General features: G+C 41.0%; 1 long non-coding RNA gene across 5 annotated transcripts in view; it reads left to right on the top strand.

Moving 5' to 3' along the window:
• The window catches only part of LOC111753003 (uncharacterized), a 48963-nt gene extending 22915 nt beyond the window's left edge, over positions 1–26048 (top strand). The window contains exons 2-8 of one of the 5 annotated variants that reach the window (XR_010323115.1): positions 9859–9974; positions 10183–10660; positions 12159–12389; positions 13347–15795; positions 20611–20713; positions 20913–21060; positions 25164–26048. This is a non-coding gene — a long non-coding RNA (uncharacterized LOC111753003). The remainder of the gene's footprint in view (positions 1–9858; positions 9975–10182; positions 10661–12158; positions 12390–13346; positions 15796–20610; positions 20714–20912; positions 21061–25163) is intronic. The other 4 variants (XR_010323116.1, XR_010323117.1, XR_010323118.1 and 1 more) reach the window with 4 other exon arrangements.
• The last annotated feature ends 382 nt before the right edge of the window (positions 26049–26430 follow it).

Below are 26430 nucleotides of genomic sequence, written 5' to 3'. Positions count from 1 at the left end.
GAGATAAAAGGAAAGGGAAGTGAGCAGAGAGGGGAGACCTCATACAACCAAGGAAGCAGTGCTGGGAGCAGAGTATGTCCTTTGGACCCCAGGTTCCCTGTGTGGAGAAGGTCCTAGTCTGGGCGAAGATTGATGAGAAAGTTGACAGAGCGAGAAAGCCTTCCTCTGGAGCTGACAACCTGAATTTGGACTTTACTGTGAGGAAATAAATTTCTCTTTGTTAAAGCCATCCTCTTGTGGTATTTTGTTATAACAGCACTAGGTAACTAAGACACCATGATATTTTCAATTGCTTCATATGTATGCAAAAGCTGAAGAATGAATAAGGAAGACTGAAGAAGAATTTATGCCTTTGAATTATGGTGATGGTGAAGAATTGAATATACCATGGACTGCCCGAAGAACGAACAAATCTGTCTTGTAAGAAGTACAGCCAGAATGATCCTTAAAAGCGTGGATGGAGAGGCTTCATCTCACATGATTTGGACTTGTTATCAGAAGGAGACCAGACCCTGGAGAAGGACATCATGCTTGGTAAAGTAGAAGATCAACGAAAAAGAGGAAGACTCTCTAAGAGATGTATTGACACAGTGGCTGCAACAATGGGCTCAAACATAGCAATAATTGTGAGGATGGTGCAGGACTGGCAGTGTTTAGTTCTGTTGTACATAGGGTCGTTATGAGTTGGAACTGACTCAATGGTACCAAAGAACAATATCCATCCATCCATCCATCCATCCATCCATCCATCCATCCATCCATCCATCCATCCATCCATCCATCCATCATTTATCTAGCACCCTTCCTTATGTATGAAGAAGCTCAGAATCTAATTAGAAATGTTATTTCTATGGTTCTCCTTCGATGGAAACTTCCTTTTCTTTCCAGCTGGTTAGAATTGACTCTGGAAAGATCTTGTTGTCAATTTGATGTCAAAGAGAAATTATCTCTGCTTTAAAACTGAGATAAAAGGGAAAGTAACGTGTATTTAAATAATAGAGCTTGTGGTTTCCCTCTGCATCTCCCAAAGGAATAATTTTTACTGGCTTTTCTGGAGGAAAAAAAAAAAATGTCTGTTCAGCACCAGATTTTCTACCAAGTCCAGGTACTTCCGACTCATCTGGCCCTGACAGCACCATGCCTCAGTTTCAGCATAATTGTGTGCCAGGCATAGTGCCGACGACTTTGACCACATGAACTCACTTAATCCTTGCAACCTCCCTATGTGGAGGATAACATCATTTTCTTCTTTTTACAAATGACATTTTTTTTCTTTCTCCAGGACACTGAGACATGGAGATGTTGAGTCACTTGCCTAAAGCCACAAAACTAAGAACTAGCAGAGCTCAGATTGAACCTGGCTGCCTAGCTCTGGAGCATCTGCTCTTAATTGCTGTAACTTGCTTGCAAATCATATGATGAACTCACAGTTTCAAAGGGGTTATGATAAATCCTTGCTTAAAGTTGAGATTCGCCTTCTGAGCAGATATACCGCTCTGCCATGCGTAGCTGGGTAAATCTAATATATCAGATTTGCTTGATGTGGGAAGGGGCATACTCATCGTATAAATTTATAATAGATAGATTATCTTGAAACTAACAAACTAAAATTGTCTTTTAAAATTAAGTCCTTCAGGTGTACAGTTTATTTTATAGTGTCCCGTTCTGACTGCACCGTACAAAAAGTTTCTGTGATGTTTCTTATTCACTGATAATTTCATAAACCTATACCTCATTACTGACGAATGAAGGTCCCTGAGATTAGGATCATGATTGGATGATTAGATCATCCTCCTTTGTGGAGCTGTGGTGCCCAGCATGGATGGTAAGACTGTAGGTGATCAGAGTAGGTGCTTATCGAAGGATTAATGGGGCTTAAGTAAATATCTTAAAGCTTTGTAGAGATCCAGGGAGAAAAGGAATAGAACACATGAAAATGGTGTTCTGTGAAATTGACTAGTGGCGCATATGTAAGCTTCTCAAATATTTTCATTGACAGGAAAACAACAATAGTATTTCTGGCTATGAAAGTTCTTCGCATCTTTTGCCTCCTTCTGTCTGTCCTGATAGTAGTCCTCTCCCTTCTCTCTTGTCCTCCCTACCAGCATGATTAAAGGCAGAATCATGGAAAGTTTTAGTTTATCATCCAACAGACCCACTGACCTTCGATTTGTCAGAACAACCTAGGTTTCAGGAGGCCATGGTTTCCATTTCTATTAAAGGTCTCTGTTCACATCCCCCTTCCTGGCAACCTCCCAGAGCTCCTGCCACCTACGCACATCCCTTCCTTTTTGGATTGTCAAAGGGTTGAACTGTGAGGGTTTCAGTCAGATGGTGGCAAATTTAGAGGTTTCTTTGAGCTTTGTAATTCCTGCGTCACATCATGCTCAGATGAGAAATCAGTTCTGGGCATACTGTCCTAAGCTCACATTCCTCCCCTAGTCGTGGCTAACAAGTCACAGCCAAAGGATTTGTGAGCTCATTGGTGACAGCCCTGTGATCTCTATCCTTAGGAATTGTAGTTTCTGTTGTTTAAAAGAACAAGTTGGTTTTAATCACCTTGAGTGGCAACACAAGGAGCCCTCATGGTGGAGTAGTTTAGTGCTTGGCTGCTAACTGCTAACCAAAAGGTTGGTGGTTTGAAACCACCAGACACTACATGGGAGAAAGATGTAGCAGTCTGCTGCTGTAAAGATTACAGCCTTGGAAAACCCACCGGGCAGGTCTACTCTGTCCTACAGGGTTGCTATGAGTTGGATCAACTTGACAGCAACACATTATTGTCCCTTAACCAAATAAGTCACCAGATTTCTTCCAAGAATTCAGCTAACATTTATGAGTCCCATTATGGGTGCATCAGGACATGCACAGGCTTGGGTGCAGTTCTGTCCTCTGGGGCATCAGAATCTATTGGAGAGGGAGCAGGGATAAACATCTCAAATCAAGTCTAATCCTGTGATATGTAGATTCTGATGAGGAATGCGCACGTAGTTTAAGGGCAAAAGGTGGGGATACACTAATTTTGACTATGGGGATATAGGCAGGCCCTTTCTTGGCAAAGAGGAGCCCTGGTGGCACAGTAGTTAACACAATTGACTGCTAACTGAAAGGTCAGCGATTCCAAATCACCAGTGGCTCCTTGGGAAAACGATGTGGCAGTCTGTAGACATGTTCAGCCTTGGAAACCCTATGGGGTCGCTATGAGTCAGAGCTGACTCCATGACAGTGAGTTTTGGGTTTCTTGGAAGTGGGATTCGTGAATCACCTTGAAGAAAACATACCTCCTTCCAATTCCCACCTTAGTTCTGGTGTTTATTAATTCACTTCAGAGTTGCTGGAGTTACATTTAACTAATCTTACAGCCACCAGTCTTGTTCCGGTAAACCTCCTAGCTCGCTGCTACAGTTAATGTTCCTGGGACATCTAGAGAGTTCTTGGGCTTAGAAAGGTGTGCCCCCTTTTGGGAAACTGTGTGTGTACCACTCCCCTTATTGAAGACATTTTTCTTCTTGGATTTAGACTTTGGTCAACATCATAATGATCCCGCCTTTCATAGTTCATAGGGAAAGGCTCTAAGGGATGTATTAGTTTCCTTTTGCTGCTGTAACAAACTACTGCAAATTTAGTGGCATGAAACACCTCAAATTTATTGTCTTACGGTCCTGGGAGTCAGAAGTCTATAATAAAGAAAGGTGTTGACAGGGTTGCATTCTTCAAGGTGTTGGCGGGGCTGCATTCTTTCTAAAGGCTTCAGGGGAGAATTTGTTTCCTTGCCTTTTCCAGTTTGTAGAGGTCACCTGTATTTCTTTGTTCGTGACCTCTTCCTCGCATCACTCCAACCCCTTACTTCCATCGTTAAATCGCCTTCTGTCCCTCTGACCTCTCCCCTCCCTCTTATAAGACCCCTATGATTATACTGGGTCCACTTAGATAATCTAGGATAATCTCCCCATCTCAAGATCAGTAATTGAATCACATCTTAATTTAATCAAGTTCTCTTTTTGTCATATAAGATAACATCCACAAGTTCCTGGAACTAGGTCGTGGACATCTTGCGGGGGGGGGGGGGCGGGGAGGCGGGGCATAATTTGACCTTCTGCAGAAAGAAGGGCTTTTAATACACAGAGTGGGTTATTTACTCATTTGGGAATGATCTCTACAAACAAAACGTGTTAACTATAAGCAAACTTTGCAGTGAAGACTGTTTACCTTTGGTGGTCTGGTGATTCCCGAAAACAAGTACCTTGTAGGCAACGCAGGACTGACAACACAAGGGTCTGATGGAGTCTGCTTTCCTGTTTTAATACAATGTAGCTGTGATCCTTCAGTGGGTACTGATTGTAAGCTACAGACTGCTGTGTTTAGAATCACCTGGGAACATCTTGAATTTGCAATTTTCTGGGTTTCAGCCCTAGAGATTCTGCTGCAGTAGATCTGCAATGTTGTTGTTGCTAGGTACCATCCAGTTGGTTCTGACTCATAGTGACCTTATGTAAAACAGAACTAAACACTGCCCAGTCCTGTGCCATCCTCACAATTGTTGTTACGCTTAAGCCCATTGTTGCAGCCACTGTGTCGATCCATCTGATTGGGGATCTTCCTCTTTTTCACTGAGCCTTCTCCAGGGACTGATCAATCCTGATAACATGTCCAAAATATGTGAGACATAGTCTCGCCATCCCTGCTTCTAAGGAGCATTCTGGTTGTACTTCTTCCAAGAGAGATTTGTTCATTCTTTTGGCAGTCCGTGGTATATTCAATACTCTTCTCCAACACAATTCAAAGGTGTCAGTTCTTCTTTGGTCTTCTTTATTCATCGTGCAGCTTTCACATGCATAGGAGGCGATTGAAATCACCATGGCTTGGGTCAGGCGTGCCTTAGTCTTCAAGGTGATGTCGTTGCTTTTGAACACTGTAAGGAGGTCTTTTGCAGCAGGTATTCCCAATGCAATGCGTCTTTTGATTTCTTGACTGCTGCTTCCGTGGGTGTTGATTGTGGATCCAAGTAAAATGAAATCTTTGACAACTTCAATCTTTTCCCCATTTATCATGAGGTTGTTTACTTGTCCAGTTGTGAAGATTTTGGTTTTATGTTGAGGTGTACTCCATACTGAAGGCTGAGATCTTTGATCTTCCTCAGTAAGTGCTTCAAGCTCTCTTCACTTTCAGCAAGCAAGGTTGTGTCATCTGCATAACGCAGGTTGTTAACGAATCTTCCTCTAATCCTGATGCCCTGTTCTTCTTCAAATACTCTAGCTTCTCAGATCATTACTCAGGATACAGACTGAATAGGTATGCTGAAAGGATACAACCCTGATGCACATCCTTCCTGACTTTAAACCATGCAGTATCCCCTTGTTCTGTTCCAACAACTGCCTCTTGATCTATGTAAAGGTTCCTCATGAGCACAGTTAAGTGTTCTGGAATTCCCATTCTTTGCAATGTTATCCATAATTTGTTATGATCCACACAGTAGAATGCCTTTGTGTAGTCAATAAAACACAGGTAAACAACTTTCTGGTATTCTCTACCTTCAGCTTGGATCCATCTGACATCAGCAGTGATATCCCTGGTTCCATGTCCCCTTCTGAATCTGGCTTGGGTTTCTAGCAGTTCCCTGTCAATATACTGCTGCAGCTACTTTTGTAAGTTCTTCAGCAAAATTTTACTTACGTGTGATATTAATGATATCATTCAATAATTTTTGCATTCGGTAGGATCACCTTTCTTGGAATAGTCACAGATCTCTTCCAGTCAGTTGGCCAGGTAGCCGTCCTCCAAATATCTTGGCATACACAAGTGAGTACTTTCAGTGCTGCATCCAATTGTTGAAACATATCAATTGATGCTCTGCCAATTCCCAGAGCCTTGTTTTTCACCAGTGCCTTCAATCCAGCTTGGGCTTCTTCCTTCAGTACCATTGGTTCCTGCTCATATGGTACCTCCCGAAATGGTTGAACATTGACCAATTCTTTTTGGTATAGTGACTCTGTGTATTCCTTCCATCTTCTTTTGATGCTTCCTATGTCGTTCAATATTTTCCCCGTAGGATCCTTCAATATTGCAATTTGAGGCTTGAATTTTTTCTTCACTTCTTTCAGCTTGAGAAATGCAGAGTATGTTCTTCCTTTTTGGTTTTCCATCTCCAGGTCTTTGCACATGCCATTATAATACTTTACTTTGTCTTCTTGAGCTGTGCTTTGAAATCTTCTGTTCAACTCTGACTTCATCATTTCTTCCTTTTGCTTTAGCTACTGTACATCCAAGAGCGAGTTTCAGAGTCTTCTGACATCCATTTTGGTCTTTCCTGTCTTTTTAATGACCTCTTGCTTTCTTCATGGATGATGTTCTTGATGTCATTCCAAAAGTCCTCTGGTCTTTGGTCATCAGTGTTCAACGGGCCAAATCTATTCTTGAGATGGTCTCTAAATTCAGTGGGATCTACTCAAGGTTGTACTTTGGGTCTTGTAGACTTGTATTAATTTTCTTCACTTTCAGCTTGAACTTGCATATGAGCAATTGATGGTCTGTTTTGCAATTATTCCCTAGCCTTGTTCTAACTGATGATATTGCACTTTTCCATCGTCTCTTCCCACAGAGGTAGTCGATTTGATTCCTGTGTATTCTATCTGGTGAGGTCCATGTGTATAGTCACCATCTATGTTGGTGAAAAAAGGTATTTGCAGTGAAGAAGTCATTGGTTTTGTAAAATTCTATCATGCAATCTCTGGCATCGTTTCTATCACCAAGGCCATATTTTCCATTTACCGATCCTTCTTCTTTGTTTCCAACTTTTGCATTCCAATCTCCAGTAATTATCAGTACATCCTGATTGCATGTTCAGTCAATTTCAGACTGCAGAAGTTGGTAAAAATCTTCAATTTCTTCACCTTTTTTTTTTTTTTTTGGTCTTAATGGTTGGTGCATAAATTTAAAAATAGTCATATTAACTGGTTTTCGTTGTAGGCGTATGGATATTATCCCATTACTGACAGTGTTGTATGTCAGGATAGATCTTGAAATGTTCTTTTTGACAATGAATGCAATGCCATTCCTCTTCAAGTTGTTGTTCCTGGCATAGTAGACCATATGATTGTCCTATTCGAAATGGCCATACCGGTCCATTTCAGCTCACTAATGCCTAGGATATCAATGTTTATGTGTTCCATTTCATTTTTGACAACTTCAATTTTTCTAGATTCATACTTCGCACATTCCATGTTCAGATTATTAATGGATGTTCACAGCTGTTTCTTCTCATTTTGAGTCATGCCACTTCAGCAAATGAAGGTCCTGAAAGCTTGTCTTCATCCACGTCATTAAGGTTGACTCTATTTTGAGGAGGCAGCTCTTCTCCAGTCGCCTCTTGAGTGACTTCAGCGTGAGGGGCTCATCTTCTGGCACTATATCAGACAATGTTCTGCTGCTATTCATAAGGTTTTCACTGGCTCAGTCTTTTCAGATGTAGACTCCTGGGTCCTTCTTCCTGGTCTGTCTTACCCTGCAAGCTCAGCTGAAACCTGTCTGCTATGGGTGACCCTGCTGGTATTTGAATACTGGTGGCATAGCTTCCAGCATCACAGCAATATTCAAGTCACCACAGTGTGACAAACTGATCTGCGATAGGGCCTGGGAATCTGTTTTCAGAAAGCTCTCCAAGGGATTCTGTGAGCAGCCCGTTTAGAAACCACCATCGCAGTGGTGATTGGCAGGTGAAAAGTCTTGTAGGTTAGTGATACTGGATTAAAGCTTTCACAAGACCTTGGTTTCAAGGATACCTTCACTCTAATGATTTATTGCTGTTGTAGGGGATAAAAAGAAGAGCTTGTTGGGCAGGGTTGATGGTGGTTGCCATGTCAGTTGGACACACCAGGTTTATTTCCATGTGGGAGAATATTTGCCATGGGTATGACATACCATCATGAAGTGAGTTTGGGGAGATTTGGATTAATCCTTTTCATACATCTAGTACATTTTTATGCAAGTAACAACTTATTGACTGCCCAGGTGCCCCCATTTATTGCATATACATTATGTAATTTTAAGTGAAATTGGAAAAAGAAATCAACCATATTGGTTACCATCTTTAAACATCCCTGTTTTCAGTTTTCCATGTTCCCTTTCAGTTCTTTTTATGTACTTATATCTTATACACTACTCTTAGCCTTCTACTAGTATTCTATTGAAAGTTTTTTTGCATGGTTGCAGAGGTTTTTGCATTTTCCCTTTTAATGCTTGTGTGCTCTTGCCTTTTTGAGTGTACCTGGGTTTACACACGGGTGGATTTTAATACTTGGCACAAATCCATGTCCTGGGGGTTACTGGGAAGACCACACTCAGACTTTCATTCTTTAGTTAATATCCACTGACATCACTGATGGCTTGGTGTATTTTAATGGCCTGAAATTTCTCTAAGTGACACCTTTAACTCCCTCAGTGCAACAGCCCAATGGCACCAGGAGATGGTGCTATGGGCCAACTTTTCCCCCACGTTCTGCAATGCAAGTAGTTTTCAGAGAACGCCAGTGAAATATAGTGAGATAAATCTCTCTTTCCTGTTGGAGTAATAAACTACTAAAATATGCAGGGTAAATGAAAAATTAAAGATCAAAAAATTAACTAGGGATGAAAAAAGATGATGTACTGACTTTGAACCCTGCTATAAAGCCATCAGATTTACACTGAAATTGAACTAGGAAAAGGTGGTGGGTTGAGTGTTTACTGGTAACTTTGTGTTGTTAAGAAAGAAGTCAGAGAATTTTGAGGAAGCCTGGAAACCAGTCTGCGGGCTTCCTGTGGCCCTAAAAGCAGAACGGAGAAGCAAATAAATGTTATATGTGTATATTTGTAAATTTATATAAATAGGTATAAGTTTTAAATACTATCCTTGGTTTAAGCATGAAAATGTTAGGCAAAATTTGCTGTCTGCAAAATTAGCTCAAGGGAAACATCTGATGCCAAGGGCCATAAGGTTTTGCACAAGCCCTTTGTGACAGAGTGGATTCACTTTTCTAGGCATTCTGAGATAATACTGACAGACTGGTTTTCCTCTTGTGTATTTATAACCTCTTCTGGTGTTTGTAGTTAGAATGCGGGCTTCTGGAATGAATTTTCTTTTCCTATTTGCATGTAAATAGTCTGTAAAATTCCCACAGGCCATTTTAGAAATAGAGTGTTTGTATCCTGGAGGCAGGGGCCCCTGCATCATTCCTAAGAGTGTCTAAGCCAATTAGCTCAGTTGGTTATAGGATGGCTCTGAGATATCCAAGGTCACAGTAACCGCCTGTGGCAAGATCAGTCAAGTTAGAGAAGAGAGAGCCTAAGTGTTCCAGCACCAAGAGGAAAGTGCTGTAACTCAGGCAAAGGGTTAGTTACGGGTAACATGGAAAAATATGTGACAGAGGAGGCATTCGGTGATGTCACCGTCAACAACAAAGCCATTTGTGTCTATGAGGGCAACCACCTTTCTAAGAATAAAGTTATATAAACCCTTGATTCCTGACTTAACGTTTTATCCATGTGATTCCTTACACTGCTACCTATGTCCCCTAAGTTTTTGACCATTACGGATGATAATTATGAAGAAATGGAACTCTACCTTTGCTCGTGGACGGAATCAGGGAATACTGTAACACCCAGTGGGTGATTCTCCCACGGGGGGCCCCCTAGCTGCAAAATTTGAGGGAGAGCTGTGCAAAACAGATTTTCGTCATTGTTGCATGCTTTCTTATGGGTCTCCCTATTAGCCTCTGCAATCCGGATATGTGCTTGAGGTTTATAGTTGTTTACTGGGAAGTAAAATCTCATGTGAAATAGGAAAGAGATTTTTCATATAAAGAATAAATATTTGTGTTCTAGATGGAGAAGAAAGTGTCTTCCTGAGTTGAGTTTCTGCTGCTGGCTGGCTGAACATCTGGTACATAATAGTAGCTCACATTCGTTGACCAACAAACAGACTCTGCACTAAGTGCGTTGTAAGTATCACTGCTTTTAATCCTCACCACAACCTTGTGAAGTAGTCACTATCGTTATCTGCATTTTAAGGATGAGGACACAGGCTCACAAGGGTGAAATAACTCCCGTGAGTTTTCCTGCCTAGTAAATGACAGCCACGATTTGAACCCAAGCCATATTAATTCCAAAACCATGTTCTTAAACACTATTCTATTCTGTCTGGCCTAGAGTTTATCAGAGACTACCTAAAAGATTGAAGTTGTCAAGGATTTCATTTTACTTGGCTCCACAATCAACGCCCAATGGAAGCAGCAGTCAAGAAATCAAATGACTCATTGCATTGGGCAAATCTGCTGCAAAAGACCTCTTTAAATTGTCCAAAAGCAAAGATGTCACCTTGAAGACTAAGGTGTGCCTGACCCAAGCCATGATATTTTCAATTCCTCATATGCATGTGAAAGCTGGACGATGAATAAGGAAGACTGAAGAAGAACTGATGCATTTGAATTATGGTGTTGGTGAAGACTGCCAAAAGCAACAACCTAGTTTCAATCTGACTCCATTGTTTTCTCAAAGAGCAATTGCATACTTGTAATTCTACAAATGAGAAGTAGGCCCTGATTTATATGCCTCCAAGTTTCTCTTCTACAGACTGCAGATATGTGATGGGGCTAAGAATCATAGGGCCCTTTTGCTGTTTTTTTTAGTAAGTTCTGTGTGTTCAGCATCTCTCCCTGGAATGCAAGGCTATTTTTCTCTGTTGTTCTCAGTTTGGGACTATGTTAAAAATTCTAGACAGTAGGAAAAGCCCCATTCAATACCCTGTTACAGTTTAATACCCCACTCATCTCAGTGCTCAGCAAAATGAAAGTCCTATAGTCAGGAGGAATTGCCCTCCTTAGAAGGCATTTAGGGATCTACCGCTTGTTACATGAGCATGTTCTCTGGGATTTCATTCTTTCAAAATACTTCCCTTTCCGCCCTAGTGGCTTTTCAAAGTATCCCTTGCAACACATACACTATTCTTGCAGAGGAGAATTCTTCCATATTAATTGCCAAGAGGATAGAATTTTCTAGTATACATGTAACCTTAAAGCAAAACATAAATAAGTAAGAGTTAATTTTAGATGCTTAAGCTGGGTAGATGATTTTAAAGGCTTAGAACATTTGCCACCATCTTCATTTGGTGGTTGATTGTTACTTCCCAGTAGAAGGCTTCCCCTGAAGTATCTGCTTTGGGGAGAAAAAGTGTTACTTTGCAACAGGGAATTGGATAAAAAGGATGTCCTTGTTGGCAGGTGTGTTAGGGAAGGGTTCATAGAAATTGGACTTGAGCTGGACCTTGAAGGAAGTGCAGAATTTGGACAGAGAACAAAGTGGGTCACGTGGGAAAAAAAGTAAGATGAGCCAAGGTGAAATGCTGGAATTGAGCCTATGGGGCATGGGATCAGAAACTTGATTGGAGTAGAACGTAAGTTGCCTGTATGGGGTGGGGATTGGGACATAATTTGGATGGATTCAGAATGTGAAATTAATGGAGGGTTTTGTGGACTTGGCAGGATACCCAGTTTTTTAGGGTAAACATATCTTTGGAAACCGTCTATTCCAAGCCTTACATTTTACACATGAGATGACAGAGATTCAGAGTGGTGAGGCAACTTTCCCAGGGTCTCGTACGGCATCCTGTTGGTGGCAGATGAGCCATGCAGTGCTTGCTCCTTTGTATATTCCTGCCTCTGTTTTTGGCCTCAGCGCACGTGCAAAGCCATCGTAGGCTAGGAAGTTAAGAAACTCTGTCAAAACGCAGTATTTTAGATACAGTATCAGTTTGCAGAGTGTATTGAATAAAGACAAAATAGAAAATTATAAGGACGGCTATTATTATAATAAAAGCTTGAGGTGTGTATTGTGGCCTTGGCTGTTGGCAGGAGCCAAAGGAGATAATCAGACACATTTAAAGAGAACTTGATCAGTGAAGGAGGACCCAATATACGGCCCAGAGAGGAGGAACCTAAGCTAAATGCAGATTTCAAATTCTGGGTTCTTTATAGATTTGTGTCAGGAGGGGAAGGTGGTTGGAGGGGCAAGGGGGAGATTCTGAGTGTGAGTCTAGAAACGTTTGGTAGATATTGGTGACAGGTCACTGGGGATTATCATTCACTCATTCTGTGAGTATTTATTGGATAACTACTATGTACTACTAGGCTAGGTGCTGGGGATACATCGATAAACAAGACTCCTGGAGCTTTCATTCTGGTGTTTCTGGGTGGGAAACATGAGTACACCTTGGAGCTGTGGTCAGAGGGCAATCAGCAGCTGTGGTGTTTAGTGGGTGACCCCTCGAAGGCACTGAATGCGGTGAATGGCAGAGAACTGACAACAGAGCCTGAGGACCCCTTCAACTGTTGCAGGGAAATTGCCATCATTAATAACAGGTTGTTGTTCTTGTTGAGTGCTGTTGAGCCAATTCAGAGTCATAGCAACCCCACGTGACAGAGTAGAACCACTCCCTGGGTTTCCCAGGCTGTAATCTTTATAGGAACAGAACGCCAAGTCTTTTGCCTGTGGAGCAGCTGGTGGGTTTGAACTGCAGATCTTTTCGTTAGCAGCTGAGTACTTAACCATTGCAATGCCAGGGCTCCTTTATACAGGCTATGAGTTTTAAGTAAATTGTCCTGAGAGCTTTAAAACCATTTTCCCTGTCATTTCTTTTTTATTTAAATCAACTCCTTGAGCTCTTCTCCACCGGAGAATTCTCTGACATTCAAGTGAATAGAGTGAACGATTAAACTGGCTGTCAATGGGGCAAACGTGTCCACTGACCCAAGATAAAAGGTGACAGCCACTAATTATATTTAAAAAATTCCCCTGGCCCACTGAGCCAGCACCAACACCTTTTGTTGGTTTAATTTGCCAGGATCCTTTAAGCTTGGTCCTAGCTCTGCCAGGTGGTGTTTAGTGCTAAACCCTCTGTCTTTTTTTTTTTTTTAATCTCCCTAGTTTTAATGCAAGCTCAGACTGGCTTTTGGGTAGGTTAGGAAATTCCTAATCTTTAGGATCCCTAAAGGACTTAAGAGGTTACAAGGACAAGCCTGGGAGTACCCTGCAGTCTCCCGATTAAATAGCAAAAGGAGTATTGGTCTGAGTTTAAGGGAAGAACTTTAAGGGAAAGCCTTATGAATACACAGGCTAATATTCACATTGATTTACATTTTCAAAGCCTTATTTACCACTTCATTATATCGTAACGATTAATTTTATTAGATTTAAAACTTGTAGAAAAGTCACGGGAGCAATTACAATGTAGATCTTACAGATGGATTTTAAAAGTAAATCAAAAACAACCTAGAGAAATAGTCTTAATAACCAAAGTTCTTAATACTGTTTTCCAGAAATGTCTCCTAGGATGGGGTGTATATTGGAAAGACCCATACAAGTCAACTCTTTGAAAGACTGTGATGATTCATGATCTGAGGAAATTTTAAAAGTCATCAAGGATGGGAAGGAGCGATTTTCGCCACCTTATCTGCCCTGCCGCCATTCTCCTCTTTCCTCTGTGATTTTATTTCCCTTCTTGTCTGTGGAAATGCTTGGTATACTGCTATCTCCTCTCTTCTTCCTATCACTTTTCTTTCCCAGGGCACAGCATGTCCCAGAATTTTGCTGATACCTGCTCTGACCCATTATGATTGTGTTTTAGAGTTTAACTCCCAGTGTAGTGTGGTACTTCCTTTATTTTGTAGTGCCTGTTGAGAGTGGGGGAAGGTGTCTCACTGTGACCACCATGCCTAGATGCTGTAACATTTGTGCCTGGGAGAATCTGGAAGGTCTGCTCTGGGGCCTACGGGTTTAAAGTCACAGCAGAAAGTCTGGATCTTTTATGGATTCACTAAAAATGATTTTTAACTCTTAATAATCTCAGTACCAAAGCATGTGAATGGTTACTCTTGAAAATAAAGTCATCGCGAAGCAGGCAGTCATGAAAGGGTTATTAAGGGTTATTAACCATCCCATAATTGTTGCTTTTCAGAAAAGCCTACTCTTGCTACATTTTTGTTACAACTTTTACAGCACTTCACCATGATTGGTTGAATCCCCAGGTTTCTTGTCTTCTCTTGTCAGGCACACTGGCTCCGAATCTACCCACTCTATGACCTTTCTGGGGTGGCAGTAGTGAGTCGTCACCATTTTTTCAGGACTGTGGACAATATTTTTAGAGCCATGCACAAAAGCCCATTCACTAAAATTATGTGGACTGTGCATGCATCAAAAGACTGAAGATCCTTCCCTCACTGTTCATACACATATATGTCACTCCCTATAAAAGGTGCAAATCTTCCCTGGTTCAGGGAGCTGGCAGCCTTTGGTCATGAGACCCTGCCAGTCTCCCAGTTTGCAAACTGTAAATAAACCTTTCTGTTCTTCCAACCCTGTGTTCGGGTGACTTCAATTCTCTAATCTGCTCGACAAGAACCTATTAGTTGACAGCTTCAATTGCAAGTGTATTAATGTCCTAGAGCTGCCATAACAAAGCATCATAAACTGGGTGGCTTATAAGACCAGAAATTTATTGTCCCACAGTCTGGGAAGCTGGAGTCTGAAATCAGGGTGTTGGCCACATTGATACCTTCAGAGGGCTCTGAGGGAGAATCTGTTCCATGCCTTTCTCCTAGCTTCTGGTGGCTCCCAGCAATCCTTGGAGTTCCTTGGCTTACAATTTCTGCCTCTGTTGTCATGTGGAGCCCTGGTGGTGCAGTGGTTAAGAGCTTGGCTGCTAACCAAGAGGTCGGCAGTTTGAATCCACCAGTCTCTTCTTGAAAACCCTGTGGGGCAGTTCCACTCTGTCCTATAGGGTCACTATGGGTTGGAATTGACTTGATGGCAACAGGTTTGGTTTTTGTTTTGGGGTATTGTCACATGGCTGTTCTCCCTCTGTATGTGCCTGTGTCTCTTCTCCTCTTTTATAGGACACCACGCATATTGGATTAGTACCCACCCTAATCAGTATGGCCTCCTATTAACCTAGCTGATAACATCTGCAAAGATCCCATTTCCATGCAAGGTCACATTCACAGGTACCCAGATAAGGACTTCAACACACCTTTTTGGGGGACACAGCTAAATCTGTACACTAAATTATGTCTATAAACCAATAACCCTCATTCTTCTACGTTCCAATGTCTTCTGGAGTGGGAGGGGAAGGCATGAAGTTGCATTTGTGAACCCAGAAATGTATATAACCTACAGTTTATCTGTGTACCTACAAGGTAGGGTGTTCACACATGTGTTTGTTTATAATTTTTAGGTAGTGAGGGGTGGGAACTGCATTATGAGCTATTTGGTAAAACCAAATTATATTTGACAATGAATCAAGCAACCGTAAGGTGTACAACTCCTCCCCCTCATGACTACTAAAGTCACTGTGAGTGACACAGAATTAAAAGTAATATCTGTCATAGTGTACTTAGGTCAATATGCATTGACTGAACACGATTCATAATGAAATACACAAATCTAACTCCTCCTACACATTTTGCTATTCAGAGACCTGCCCAGACATTTTGGCCCTACTGATTAGCAAACAGCGAGTCCTGCTTCTCTTTCTGCCCTCCTTTGCTTCTTTCTTCTTGCTTTCCCACTCAACTTCCTCCCTGCCTCTCTTAGCTCCCTCACCAGACCCCATCTCTCCTCTTCCCTGAACAAAACGTCTCTCTTCCTACAGCATGGCTCCATGCCAGAAATAATGGAAATGGTGGAAAATTTTCCTGTGATTAGAGGTGAAGCCAGCAGCAAGGGATCTTGTCCCTCACTCTCTTCCCCTCTAGACACCCTCCTCCCCAGGTAGGAGTCCAGGCTGGGGGAGGTGAACACAGGAGCTGTGGTGAGATGGTGATCTGAGGTTCTCGTTGGCTTTTCTGCCTGCTGTGTGCTCTAAGACAGCAACCAAAAAGGCTTTCTGGAGACCCTGGAAGGATGTGAGTGCACCAAACAAATACAGTTCTCAGAGAGAGCTGCTGGACCCCAAAGAAAGGCTGCACAAGACTGTGTGAGCTTCCCCCCGCCTCCCCCCCGCCCCAGACTCTCAGCCTGCACAGGGGCCAAACAGAGTAAACACCTCTGCACCCTCTGGGTCAATCTGGCCCTGTTAAAGCTGTGCCTCTGCATGTTTGTGTTAGTCCATTAGAGAATTTCCAGGGCTCCTGAAATGCTTGTGGGTTACCTGGAATTTCCTGAGAGACCTGGCTGCTGAGATCGCTAACTACCTTCAGGGATCCATGCCTTCTGTGAGCGACAAAGACTCTTGTGTATAAGTGGGTCTCAGGAAACCCTTGGAAGTTCTTGAGGCGTAAGCTCTTTATAAGGTACAAATATACAAGCTATACATGTTCTAGGGTATGGCAGAGAAAACTAAAATCTCAATCAAGCCAGAGAGAGGTATGCAGACATCGCTTGTCCTTGGCTTACCCTAAAAGCCAGCTTTTACTATTTGTTAGTGCGGGTCCATGTGACTTGCAAGATCAACTACCATTTTCTCAGTTCCCTTTAAGGTTGAAAGACAAAGGCCTTATGGGACTTGCTGAAATTCTCACGGTCTCCTGGGCCAAGGCACAGCACAATGGTTGAAAGGTTGATGTTCTGAGCAGAGATTTAATTGACTTTTCTTTGAAGATTCTAGGCTTAAATTCCACCTAGGGAAATGGCTACCCGTGCTCTTCTTTTGGGCTAGATCAGAAAAATCACTTGTGTTTGAACCTCAGTTCAAACACACATATACTCATTTGTACATCCAAACAACTTTGGGGGTTACCGCTCTTCCTGAACTTTCAGAAGTCTCAGCCTATTCCTTTCTCTTAGGTCATATTGTTTTGCCATTTTGATTCGCTTAACAAATATTTACTAACCATGTATCAGATCCTTTATTAGGCACCAGGGAAATAATGGTGAGGTCACTGCCCCTCACAAATGAAAAATTGCCATAAACTGGGACAGAGAGTCCCTCTGAGACCTCACCTTTGGTCAGAGGTTTGGAGCATGGACAGTATTTCCGTTGTTGTCCCCAAGACACAGTGTCCCCTAGACACTGTGACTTTAACAGTAGCTGAGTCAAAGGCCATGGAGTAATGGCAAATTGCCTCCATTTCTTTTGAATTCTTTCTCAAGAATGAGTAGGCACTCAATGAATAGAGTTCAGTGTAGTGTGTGATAGTTCAGGTTTGGGAATCAAACTGCCTGGGTTTGAATTCTCTTCCACCACTTTATTAGCTGTGTGACCTTGGAAAATGTTCTTAAGTCTCTCCGTGTTTGTGATTCTGTGTTTTTAAAATGATGATAATTATCATACCTACAAAAAAAAAATTTTTTTTTTTTTTACACCTCATAGGATTAAATGAGTTAATCAAAAAATCATAGGGTTAAACGAGTTAATCAAAAAGTATATGGAATGATACCTAGCCTATCGTAAACATTCAATAAAATTAGCTACTATTGTTAATTATAATAATGCAGCAGGGCCTGGAAAGGACTTTGGAAACTCAGTCTTCAGTGCAGATAATGAGTACTTTATGATTGAAGCCATGGTTAAGGTGGGTGGGAAGAGGATGAAAGGAATAAATTGGGGAGCTTACTGCCTTCAGACTCCATGAGTAAATTAAATTACCTGCATGAGGGTATCTGGAGATTGCTCAAGAGACCAGAATACACAACAGTTTGAGGAAGATTGTTGGGTGTTATAGTAGGGTCCCAAGGAGCTTTTGACTTCAGAAAGATGAGCTGTTAGGTCTTATACTACTGACCAGGTAATAAGCAGGGTTCTTGCAACCCCAGTCAACTATTCCTTGGAATATTGATTTTTCTTCCATGGTGTTTGCCCATAATTGACAATTGGCAAAAGTTATTCTAGAGTTCAATCCTATAAGGCAGTTCTACTCTGTCCTACAGGGTTACTATGAGTTGAAATTGACTCAACGGCAACGGGATTCTAGGGCTCCCGGTGAAGCCAGGGCATAAACAAGTTACTATATATTTTTCTCAGACAATTTATAAGTGTTATCCTTTCCATTGAGAAAAACCATCTGAGAATGACTCTTGGGTTGTTGAGGACAGTCCCACATTGGTTCTCTTTAACAGTTCCTAATGCTTATAATTCTTGGTATCTTCTAATGGAGAGGAAATGATATGGATCTGAGTCATGGTTAAGAAAGAGTCTTGGGCTGTGGATTAAGAGGTCTGGGTTTCAGTTCCGACTACTTGTGCAGTATGGGGAAGTCACTTAATTTCCTTGGGTCTCAATTTCCACATGTGCTAAATCTAAGGCCCTAGTAACTTGATATTCTACCACTGTTTGTGTAACATGCCCGGAGGCCTGGGGTGCCCATTCATTTATTAACTTATTCACCTATTGATACACTCTTTACTTAATATTTAATATTTTTCTTCTCTTTTCTTTTTAATCCTTTTTTGTTGAAGTTATGGAAATGCTAATTACATACACACCAAAATAATATTACAAATACTAATGCATTTACCATCCAGATTTAAGAAATGTTAACATTTTGCTATATTTGTTTCACATCTTTTCTTTAAAAAGAAATAAAATATTATAGATAAAATAGACCCCAATGATAACCACTATCTTTAAATTAGTATTTATTCTTCTCATGTGAATTTTTAACATTGACTACATACGTATAATAGTCTCAATATATTGTTTTGAGTTTTTAAAATGTACATAAATGGTTTTTACTCAACGTTGTATTTTACAGATTTGTCCACATTACCACCTATAGAATTATTTATTCATTCATTTTAACAGTGGCTTAGTATTCCATTATATGAATACAGGCAGTCCCTGGGTTACGAACGTCTGACTTATGTACAACCCATAGTTATGAACCAACCCCGATAAAGCCTATTATATTAAAAATTCCAGGTAGTTACAATGGGCACTACTTTGCGATGCACATCGAAACATTATTATTATTACAGCATTATTATGTTAAAGAGGGTTTAGTGTATCTAGAAGTGTTTCTTTAATTTTTTGTATACAGAAGGTACACTACATACTATACACTAAGGCAAACGTTTGACTAACGGACGTTAGATACGAATCATACCTAACTGTTCTGACTTACATACAAATTTGACTTAAAGACAGACTCAGGAACAGAACTTGTTCATAATCTGGGGACTGCGTGTATACCATAGTTTGGCAATTCCCTATTGATGGGCATTTAGATTTTTTCTGACATTTTGGTATTATAAATAAAATTGCAATAACCAATTGTGTAGAAGTTTTCTCGTGCACATATGTGAGAGTTTCTCTACAGTAATTACCTAGAAGTAAAATTACCTGGGTGCCGTATGTTTTTCCAACTGTCCCAGATAATGTAAAATTACTATCCAAAGTGCTTGAGATATTTATATTCTCACCAGTAGTATAGATATCTTGCTTCCCCTCATCCTTGCCAAAATATGTGTTAGAAGACTTAATTTTTTTCTAATCTGGTGAGTGTGAAATTATATTTCCTTTATGTTTTCATATGTTTATTGGCTATCCAGGTTTTTTTCTTTGCAAACTTCCTGTTCATATCCTTTACCTTTTTTTTTTTTTTTTGGTTTGTTTTTGATGTGAAGGATATTTGTGTATTCTGGATACTGATTCTAATTCCTTTTTGGCTTTAAGGGTTAGAAATATCTTCTAATTTGTGGCTTATCTTTTAATTCTTATGTTTGTTTTTTTACCCCAAAATTTTAAACTTTATTGTCGTTGAATTTATCATCTTTTCCTTTATGGTTGGCATGTTTTATGCCTTGTATAAGAAACCCTCCCTTAGCCCAATGTTATAAAGATTTACTTTTGTATATTCTTCTAAAAGTTTTATAGCATTGCTTTTTTTTACATCTATGCTTTTAATTCATATGAGGCTTATTTTTGCATAGGAAATTAATTTTAATTTACTTATTCTGTATGGATAGCCAGCTGAATCCGCATCACTTATTAAATAGCTTATCCTTCCTCCATTGACTGGTATTGTCACCTCTTTCCTTTCTAATGTTTCTGTATAGGTGTGGGTCTGTTCCATGGGTGTGTGGTGCTAACCCTGTTTTAATTAGTGTAGCTTTAGAGCACTTATTGACAACTAGTAAAGTAAAAATTGTTTTTATTCATTTTTTCCTAAAAATTATTTGACAAGTTCCACAAAAAAGTGTCAAGATTTTTTTTTTTTCTGGAATGATATTGAATTTATAGATGCATTTGAGCAGAATTATTATTATACCAATGTTGAAACTTCCCTACCCCGAGTCCAGGATATTTCTTTATCTATTTAGACCTTCCTTCTTGTATCTCAAAGGGTTTTATAATATTTTTCCATGAAGTTTCACCAATCTCTTGTTAAGTATATTCCTGGTTACCTTACAGTTTTTGTTGCTATTGTAAATAGGGTCTTTTTCTAAAATTACGCTTTCTAATTTGGCATTGCTAGAGTAGAGGAATGTTATTGATTTTTTGTGTACTGACTGCTACCTTGCACATTTGTTCTCTATTCATGCTAATATTTTTGTCTGTAAATTTTTTTGGATTTTCTATTTAGGAGATTATGTCACCTGTAGATAATAAGTAATTTAATTCTTTCCTTTCCTTGTCTGATTATGTAGGCTGAGACCTGAACTGAATAGAGTGGTGAGCATCGGGACAGTTGTCTCATTCCTGATGCCAGAGAAAACTTCTATTGTCTCACTCTTAAGCATGCTGTTTATGGTAAGTTCTTTATTGGGATTCTTTGTGAGACATTCTAAGCCTATGATTGTCCTTCGTGCTTTTCCTTCTCACCAGTTATTGATGGTGGGATATCAGAGTTCTAAATATGCATACATTTGATTAAGTTGTGGGGCTATTTGTTAACTACGCAATGTGCTAATTTGGTCCTTATATTTGTGACTTTGGATAATAAATACAGGGCCAGAATGAGGTTCACATTTGGAATTTCCTTACAACAGAGAAGACCTATTTCTGGATGATAGAGCAGCTGTGGAAGAATTTATGTCATGGACCATGGCGCCATCTTGTTCTAAGGGCCTGACTACACATCTGGATGGGAGATGAAGGTCGGTCATATGTGAAGGCTTAGTGTGTTGGATGGCTGGCTTCCTTGGGCTCTTTGGGCCCACCTGGGCCACTGGGCCTCAATTATTTTGGAAAGAAAAGTTCAAGGAAGGCTAGAATATGATTATTTCTACAGTGTATATTGAGCCATAGGGCTAAAGGGTAAACTCTTATATAAGAGATTCAATAGCACTAGGGTGTGGAAAGAGAGCCTCTTAATTACAAACAAACATATACTAAACCCTTTTTTGTTCATCCCTGATCCTAAAAAAAAAAAAGATCCTAACTGCCTAGCAAAAAGACCTTGGACTGGGGCTAACGGCACAGAAAAATAATTTTCTATACTAGATACCTGTGAAATCATTAGGGTATAGGATTAAATCCAGTATGACACAGAGCCACCAGGGAGGACCTGGAGGAAGGAGGAAGTTTATTATAAAATAATTTCACCTGTAACCCAGTCTTCCGGGCTTGGCCCCGTAGATAGTGTTTTTATAGCAAAGTGCATTGAAAATACAGGAGAAGTCTTATAAGGATTTGGGCATGATATTAACTCACAGAGTAGATGCCCGAAATGTAAATGCTTAATTAACTTATTAATTATTAAGATTCTACTAATAACTACTTCTATGCGGAGCCACTTGTAAAAGAAAAAGGGAAGAAAAGTCATAATGAATAGCATCCTTTACATAAATCATCAGAAAAAGAAATGCAAACTGTTGCTGATTTTCAGTCATCATCTAATTCTCTGGGTAAAGGTCTTAGCTGAGTAATGTGAGGCTCAGTCTCAATGGTGACATAAAGTGGTTTAGTAAATAGCAGGTCTTTCTCTTTAGTTAGGGGGTCATATGTGCTGGTTTGTCTATGAGGGATCTAGTTTATGCACTTCTCTGGCATATTACTTAATATTGCTCTCCCCTTACTCTGAAAGGGAAACCCTGGTGGGTAGTGTTTAAGTGCTACGGCGGTTAACCAAAAGGTCAGCAGTTCAAATCTGCCAGGTGCTCCTTGGAAACTTTATGGGGCAGTTCTACTCTGTCTTATAGGGTTGCTACGAGTGGGAATTGACTCGACGGCACTGGGGTCGTGTTACTCTAAAAAAAAAAAAAGAAAAATGGAGTCCCTGGGCGGTACAAATGGTTGACATGCTCAGCTACTAATCGAAGCATTGGTGTTGGAGGTTTGAGTTCACCCAGTTGCTGCTTGGAAGGGAGGCCTGGAGATCTACTTCTGAAAGTCAGCCATTGAAACCCTATGGAGCATAGTTCTAACTTCAGACACATGGTGTCGCCATGAGTTAGCGTCAACTCGATGGCAACAAGTTACTCTAAAAATGTCCTGGTTTGCACTATAAATTATATGGTCATCCTATTTAACTCTTACAAGCCACTCTTGTAAATATGTCACAGCACCAGACTGTTTACTCATTTGACTCCCCGATGAACTGTAAACTCTTCAAGGATGGGGGGTCATGTCTTTTTTGTTGTTGCATACCCAGTTTTTATTCCTATGCCTGGCATTTAGTAGGTGCTCAGTATTTCAAGAATGAATGAATGAACTGCTATCCTCAGGGAGCCCTTCTCTGAGTATTTGAATTAATGAAAGTACCCTTGTGAAGTAACATTTTGTGTCAGCTGTGAACACCTGAATGAATTCTTAAGAGTGGGTCATACAATAGGCCCCTATTCAAGGAGGGGGAGTGTGGGAGCTATGTGAGCAATTATTTTATAAAGATGATGTGTAAAGAACAGAGACAAGCTCTGTATACTTAACCGTTTTGACCAGGGCTGATTTTGATTGTATCTTCTGCATGATACTATGAAAAAAAATGTGCCATAGTAAAAATGATTCAAATAGCCCTTTGAGATCTTAAAGAGAGCTCTGGCACTCATAAGAAGGCCAAGTTCTTAGCCCTGTAGCCATTCCCTCTGCATCGAGAGCATCTGCTGGGGGTAGGAAACACTCCTTCCTGTACTCTGTGAAACTCTTCAGATAGAATCATAGAGCTGGAAGGGGTCTTAGACACTGTCTAGTTCAAACTCCTTATCTTGAGACTGAGGAAATCTGCTCAGCTCTGGTTGAATGATGGGCCAAGCTAGTAGCAAAAACTGGTTCGGGGAAAGAAGAAATCTCTCTAGGATCCCTGTTATCCTCAAAAATTATTTTAAAATCTGATTTGCATCTCCTCCTTGAGCATCCTGATTTCAGCCCCTTCCCTGCTTCCCAGGACCTACATGGAATTAGGTTTTGTTAGTTGGTAAAGCCATGCCTTGATCAGCATAACTCAATTTGCACAAAATGGGAAGTAAGAGGCTCAGTGACAGGGGAAAACATTGCAGGCCAGTTTTCAAATGATTTTGGAAGGTCTGAGAGGCTTTGGCTCCCTGCTGTCTAATCCGAAAAAGAGATTGCTTGTCCTGTACAATAATAAAGAGTGAAGGGAGCCCTGTGGATCATTTGGGAGTGTAGAGAGGAATGTAATTTCCCACAAGGTGGAGAGGGGCAGGGAGGATTATATTTCCATATTGCAAACATTAAATTAACAACAATTTGCCATGGGGCTCTTGAGGCTTAGGCAAGGCCTTTTCTTTTGTCTGTAACCCCAGCACACAAATGGACAGGAACAGGTGTTCCATCCATGAACTCTGAAGTTTGATGGGGCATAAATGAGGGCAGAGCATCTTGGCTGCCTATTCTGTCATATGGATGGAAAAATGGAGGTAAACAGGCTTCAGGATGCTGGGCTGTCTCGGGCGGGTGGTCTCCAGGGTGGGTCAGGAAGCTGGCCTTTACTCCCATCTCACTCAGACCTGTCTTTATTAACGACTTGAGGGAGGGAGAAAGGGCTTGAAAATGAAATTCACAGATGATTCTGAATGGAGAAATGTGACAAACACCAGCAGAAGCAAAGGAATAACCTAAAGGAATTAGGAAAATGGGAAAGACAGAGACAAATTACGAATCATCATGGAAAAATGCAAATGGATATGCCTGGGGCAAAATAATCCACAAACCAGATATTCACTGGGCAGGAAAATTTTGAAGAGCAGTAAGAATAGAGACGTCTGTTGTAAAATGATTGCATTCTGATGGTACAGACCAGGGTGGGCTAGGCAGGTGGGCAGGGAGTGGGTGTGGAAGATGAGTGACCCCTATAGGAGGCTTAGTTACAGATATGCATGACCTAAGTAGTGACCTTATCCTAGGACCTGCTCATCTTTCTCCTCCTCCAACACTGGCAGGGTCCATACTTACGGGCTGTGGGGTTGGCTGGGGTGAAGTGTGCTTAGCACCAGGAGATGAGTGCCTGGGATGAACAGGTAACATTCCAACCACCAGAGGTCTGCTTTGGAGTGAGCCTTCCAGGTTGTATTCCTTTTTTTTTTTATTCATCTTCCTTTTTCTTATTTTCCTTTATTTCTTTGCAAAATAAAGCTGATACATCTGGCTATTCTTCTGAAGCAAATGAGGGCGCGAAAGAGAATTCCTATCGAAAAACAAACTTGTCCTGTTTATGTCACGCAGAGCAACAAATTTGGGATAATTTTGCCTTTGCTATTTCGTTTGAGAAATTTGTTACCAAAATACTTCCTTTTCAACTCACTTGTAAAAATTTAACAATTACAAACTGATGATGACCAGAGAGCCTCACATTTTCCAAAATAGCTGGTGTGTTTATAACTTTGGAAATTGTTTTGTTTTGGAAAGTTCTGTCCGAGATCCCACTGAAGTGCTCTGTATTGATGGTGCCTTTAGTTTTTTTGAAGAAAAACAGAGCCCTTCACTCCTTTCTTATTATAGTGGAGAAGAAGGCCCCTGGCACAGGCCTTGCTTCCCTGAATGTTTATCATCTTGTTTTGAGCCTTCAGTCTGAAAAGCTAGGTCAGAAATCAAGGTCTTATAACTGCTGACTTAAATCACTTAAGAAAGTATCAAAATAGCAGTGTGAGTTCCTGGGAACGTCTTTTATCCTCAGAGTGGATTATCTAGAGGAATTATTTCAAAAATATAAGCTGAAATGGGATATTTAAGCCTACAAAATTGAATAACACACCTCTCATTGCAACATGAAACCATTTAACCTGATTTTTTTGTTTTTTTTTAGGTCTCTTTCCACCTTTCTTTAACACAGTAAATCTCATCTGGGCAGCCGATCAGAGTCACCTGAGGAGCTTGTTAACTAACTACTTAGGACTCGGCCCCACCCAGGATGGGGTTGTGGGACCTGGGTGGTGTGGGATGTGGTAGTGGAGAGGAGAGAGGGAGGCAGTGGTACCAAGCGTAGTTTGAAACTTAGCAAAGCTATTGGACCTTCTCATTGATGACCTGCCTTGGGCCACTGGGCCAAAAGAGCTCCTAGATCTAATCATCTAAAGCAGAGGCAATACAGCTAGAGATACTATTTCTGGCTTTAAGACTCTTACTTCTAAATCATGGCCTAGTTAAGTCTGACCCTCAGGTTCAGGTGCCAGAGGAAGAGGCCTGGAGTTATAGCTCTCAGATTCCTCCTGTCATGGATTGAATTGTGTCCCCCCCAAATATGTGTATCGATTTAGTGAGACCATGATTCCCAGGATTGTGTGACTGTCCACCATTTTGTCATCTGATGTGATTTTCCTATGTGTTGTAACTCCTACTTCTATGATGTTAAACAGGTGGGATAGGTGGCAGTTATGTTAATGAGGCAGCACTCCATCTCCAAGATTGGATTGTCTTGAGCCAGCCTCTTCTGAGATATAAAAGAAAGACAGTGGTACCTCATTCCACCAAGAAAGCAGTGCTGGGAGCGGAGTGCATCCTTTGGACCCCGGGTTCTTGCCGGAGAAGTTCCTAGACCAAGGGAAGATTGATGACAAGAACCTTCCTCCGGAGCCGACACAGAGAGAAAGGCTTCTCCTGGAGCTGATGCCCTGAATTTGGACTTGTAGCCTACGAGACTGTGCCGGAATAAATTTCCCTTTGTTAAAGCCATCCTCTCGTGGTATTTCTGTTACAACAGAACTAGACAACTAAGACACCTCCCTTTCACTCCTATCCCCTGTGGTAACTTTGAAAAGCCCATTCCTGGGCTGGCCCAACCTAGGGAGGGCTCACTGGGGATGGGACTGGGCTAGGGTGAGTGTGGAGAAGGAAGAAAGGGAGTGGAAGGGTCAATCCCCCAGAAAGCCAAAATCTGTTGTTAATTCTGAGGGGCCAGAAACCAATGCCAACTGAGTATGAACAAGGATAGACGCTGTCTTAAGTGTGAGAATGAAGTAAGAGGTCAAAAAGAATTGCCCTGAATAATGAAGGAAAGCCTGAAGCTGGTTTTGTGTTTGCTAGTGAGTGTGTGAATGGTCAGCTATTGGCTTTGAGGAAAGGCTCTGGGGCAC

Source organism: Loxodonta africana, chromosome 10, assembly GCF_030014295.1.
Source record: "Loxodonta africana isolate mLoxAfr1 chromosome 10, mLoxAfr1.hap2, whole genome shotgun sequence".
Classification (NCBI taxonomy): Eukaryota; Metazoa; Chordata; class Mammalia; order Proboscidea; family Elephantidae; genus Loxodonta; species Loxodonta africana.
The sequence above is the reverse complement of the archived record's forward strand: the minus strand, read 5'-3'. Positions and strand labels throughout refer to the sequence as shown.